General features: G+C 42.7%; 1 non-coding gene across 1 annotated transcript; it reads right to left on the bottom strand.

Annotated features, from left to right (window-relative positions):
* Positions 1–2055: 2055 nt before the first annotated feature.
* Positions 2056–2127, bottom strand: trnag-ucc (transfer RNA glycine (anticodon UCC)). The gene has a single exon. It is a non-coding gene; the product is annotated as a tRNA-Gly (tRNA).
* Positions 2128–4993: the final 2866 nt, after the last annotated feature.

The following is a 4993-nucleotide window of genomic DNA, read 5'->3' on the forward strand; positions in this document are numbered from 1 at the left end:
TTTCTCTGCTGCAGTGTTTCTTGTTTCTAATGGGGGCAGGAAAATGTTCCTCAAAAGGAAAATTTCCGTGTGAAGAAACGCAAAGAACTTTCTGCAATGGTTTAAAGGTTAATGTAATGAACTGTTGCCTCTGGGAATCAGAAACAAAATCAGAAACTGCTGACAAAACTATCTGGTTTGGCAGTACCTGTGGGAGATTATTGAGTTCTGATGAAATTGTAAAATATTGTCCACGATTCTCTCTGCATGGATGCTGCCAGACCTGCTGAGTTTTGTCGTGGAAAAAGTATAGAGAATCACCAGGAGACGTAGAGAGTTCTTCATGAAGTCGGTCTGTTATTTGCAAACGAAAAACCGTGACACCGAGAAAGCAGATTCTCGAATGCTCTCGAACTTCATTGTCCATGGTTTTTTATAATTTTTTGCCATGCTTTGCTTGCTTATCAGCATGTCTAAATATATTAATCAAAGTACCTCACACTCGCTACACAATAAAAGTGTGATCTTAGTTCCCATCATCTCTTTAATTGTTCATTCTACTTAACGTTATTCTCATGTGATGGTTTGATATTTAATGTCAAACTTTCGCAACAATGGTCTTTCATTCCAGACCCTACTTCATAATTTCCCAATGCCATAATTAGTTATTTATCGTCAATAATCTGAATCAGGCTGACTCTATTAAATATTATTTAGATATTTAATGCAATGTCCCAAATATTTATGTTCCCAATCGAGTCATAATGATACTTAACAGGAAGCCTAACTTTATTAACTGTAATCTAATCTCACCGTCGAGACCTTTCAGCGTCAACCTTTCTTTGCTATTTGGTGTAAGAGAATCCCACTATTCTTATCTCATCCTGCATTCTACAGACCCCTTGCAACAGATCGCCAGTGGGGTTCATGCTTTTAGCCTTCCCTTGCTTTCATGCTATAAACCTTCCCTTACTTTCACGCTGTTCATTTTCCATAACAACATTTTGTCATTCTGACCAATGGCAGTCATTCCTGGCACTGGATATACTGACGTTGAAGGGTCAGCGATCAGAGAGGACTGTCCCTGTAGTTCTGCTACCGACTCTCCACCTCCCGCTCTGTTAATAACCTCTCAGTCTCCTGGAAAATGCATTGTTCCCAATTTTGCCGGAGTCCAGACCTTTAACCTTGGCTGAGCAATGATCTGAGAAATATCATTCCCAAACGTCTCATGTCCGAGGTAATAACAATGAATAACGATGTCTATGTATCCTCCTCGAATCTGTGAAAATCATTGTTGCGGACTGTAGGAACATTTATTGACCGAAATTGAGGAGGTTTTGAACCAGATCAAACACCTATGAGTTAAAAAGATGGTCTCAGTCCCTTTTTCTTTTCTCCTGAAGGCAAATGTACGGCAATGCAATTCAATTGGTGAAACTTCCAGGCTTGAACCGAAACATAATTTACTTCGCACTATCGTTGTAACACAAACCAAAAAACAAAGTGTGGACTAACCCAACTCTATTGGAAAACTGAACGAAATGAAACATCATTTAACTACGAAACAGCCAATGTTCGAATATCATAACATTGCATAAACCACACAAATCTGGCCTTCCTGCTACCGGAATGATATTGTGAAACTTGAACGGATGAGGAAAAGTTATAATGTGATGTTTGTAATTCTTAAGCTTCCAAATGGTTTTGAGGTGCGAATGTATTTTAACCTTGAAGAAATTTGACGCATTTGAACCTCCTTCCTGTCCACGATAGAAGCTGTTGAATCTGTTCCGAATTTCTAGCGTCTTCTGTAATTATTTAAGGTTTCTGACGATAGCAATCTCTCACTTTTCCAACAAAACAAAACGAACCTTATGTTGCGAACAATATTCAAATAAGCAATGGGCAGCAGAGAGGAAAGCTTTCGAGCAACGGTGCCCGGATTGTCACGGCAATTAACAGGAACCATCGCCATGAAAACCCGAAAGCAACCTGACAAATCCATTTCGCCACAGAATGCAACGTTGGTGCTCAAGACCTTTCCTTGCAAAACCACAGGAAAAGCCACAACACTGCGATGGCCGGGAATCGAACCCAGATCAACTGCTTGGAAGGCAGCTATGCTCACCACTACACCACCACCGCTCTAGCAGCTCAATTGTCCCTTTTCCCAAACACACACAACAAGGCCATGATAGTCACCAACTGAACTGGGGCTGAAAGCAAAACAAGAAATTGCTTGTAAAACGTCAACAGGTCTGAAAACACCAGATCAGAAGCCTTCAGCTCTTAAGAACAATCACTGGATCCAAAAGGTTCACTCCCCACAAAAACTGACGGACCTGCTGAGTTTCCCAGCAATTTTTGAGCTGTCTCTCAGATCTGCAACATCTGCAGTTCTTTGTCAGATAGAAAACAAACGTTGACCCATTGAAGGGGATATTTGATCAGGTGATAGTCCTTTTCATCCACAGATAAAGATGGGATGGAGCATAGGATCATAAAATTCTTACAGTGTAGAAACAGGCTATTCGGCTCATCAAGCATCCCACCAAGTCTCACCCTCTACGCTATTCCTGTAACCCCGCATTTCTCATGGCTAACCATATAACCAACACTCACCTGGACACTACTGACTATTGAGCGTTGCAACTCCAGCCTAACCTGCGCATCTTTGGACTGTGCGACGAAACTGGAGCACCCGGAGGAAACTCACGCAGACACAGGGAGAATGTGCAAACTCCACCCAGACAGTCTTCAATCAGACAGGGATCTGGGTAATTGGAGAAGTTTCAAGAGGGAGTGCAGACTGGTTTGTGAATGATGGGCCGAAAGCCTGATCTCAGTGCTGTAAAGCCTCTACAGTAACGTGATTCCCTACATCCAGCATTCAACACAGTTTGCATTTTGTTTTAATCCGTCCTGTCATTGACATTATTTTGAGTGAAATGTATAGAGAGAGGTTGTTTGTGCATTCACACAGATCTGCGTTTTGATGGATCAGGAGCAACATACAAAACAACAACTGGCGGAGGGAGAATTGAATTCCCCTTCCGAATCTGCCGAGGACATGCAGGACCTGGAACTTCTCTATCACCACTCACTCACCACCCGCCGCCTTTTGGAAGAACGCCTGATCTTCCTCCTCAGGAACCTCCAACCCCAGGGCATCAATGTGGCCTTTACCATTTGCCTGATTTCCTCCTCCGACCACCTTATCCCAGTTCCATCCTGCCAGCTCGGCACCATCCTCATGGCCTGTCCTACCTGCCAATCTTCCTTCCAACCTATCCGCTCCACCATCCTCTCCAACCAATCACCTTTACCCCCACCTCCATCCATCAATTGCGCTCTCCGCTCCCTTCTCCTCAGCCCCACTCCCTCCCATTTATCTGTCCACGATGGACACTCCCAGCCTCATTCCCGATATCGGTGTTTTGCCTGAAATGTCGACTCATCTGCTCCTCGGATGCTACCTGACCTGCTGTGCTTTTCCTGCATTACTCTAATCTTGACACTGATCTCCAGCATCTGCAGTCCTCACTTTCACCTCGCATGACTGAATTCCTGCCCCTTACAGATCGAATTGGGTCTCGTGTTTTCATCATGAATTTCATTATGTTTAATATATTTTATTTTAAAAATCATCACAGTATATTGATGCACTCATGAGCATGTAATGCATTTGGACAGAACAATGCCTCCTTTCTCTGTGAACAATTAGAATTAAAGGAATCGTTTTGGGGAATGTTTTCTCTCACAGAAACAGGAATAGGGAGTTATAATTCTCTCTGAAATAAACACAGGCCATTCAGAGGAATCTGATAAGGTCATGCAACATCTGCCGAGAGAAGGGAAAGGTTAGCTCATGTGTTATGAGAGAAGGGGAATTCAGCAGAGCGGTAGGAAGTTAGAAAAGTAATAATTACTGAACAATTGGAAGGGGGATAACTCTGAAGAAAGAATGAGAGGTCTATACAGCCTGTTTAAAATGTTCAGTCTGTTCTAGTAGTCAATCCAATCAAAGCTAGACTTAGATTTCATATCCAGTTTCCTGTGCAATCCACATATCCCGTGACTCCCTGAGAAACCAGCAATCTGTGTCTTCCAATCTGAAATGCACTCAATGAGGGTGCATCAACAATCGTCAGGGACAGAGAATATTAAAGACTCAGAGGCCTTAGAGTTAATCGCTCTCTCCTCATCTCATTCCCAAATAAACTGACCCTTACACTGAGGGTGCTGTCAATAATACCAAAAGATCTGTAAATTGTGTAACTTTAACACTGACTTCTCTTCACAGATTCTGTCAGACATGCTAAACTTTTCCGCAACTCCTGAGACTGCGTTATCGTGTTTTAGATGCCCAGACCCACAGGATCAATTTCTCAACATCTACCCTCTGAAGCCTGTTCAGAATTTGATGCATTCAAATGAAATCGTATTTCAATTTTCTCGAATATGGACACAATTTATTCAAAAGCTCAGCATTGGAGCACGTGGGTTTCAAACAGTGACCTTTATTTTGTGGTTCATTAATGTGTTTGGCTCATTGCCCCTGGGTTACCACGTATTATTCAGATATAATTGTTCTGGCGAAGTTGACGATGAGTTGGCGTCTTGAACTGCTGCCATTCATTTTGTCCATATAAACCCATAATAATGTAAGGGAGGGAGGTCGAGGATTTCCAACGAATGGCACTTGTGGAACTGAGACGATTTTCCGAGCCAGGGTGGCGAGTGGCTTGATGTGGCATTGTCAACTGGTGTCCCGTGTATCTGCTGTGCTCAGTGTTCCACGCGATAATGCCGTGGTTCTGGAAGCTGCTCTGTGAGGAACTTTGGGTAATTTCTACAGTGCATCTTGTCAGTGGTATATTCCATTGGTACTGAGTGTGGATGGTGGAGACAGAGAATGTTTGTGACTGTGGTGCTGAGCAAGCTGCAATGCAAGTTAATTCCAACTAATTATGGGGAATATAACTATTTGCCATCATCATCAATCCATTTC

Source organism: Chiloscyllium plagiosum, unplaced genomic scaffold (assembly GCF_037043375.1).
Source record: "Chiloscyllium plagiosum isolate Xiang-an unplaced genomic scaffold, Cpla_swu_hap1 HiC_scaffold_51, whole genome shotgun sequence".
Classification (NCBI taxonomy): domain Eukaryota; kingdom Metazoa; phylum Chordata; class Chondrichthyes; order Orectolobiformes; family Hemiscylliidae; genus Chiloscyllium; species Chiloscyllium plagiosum.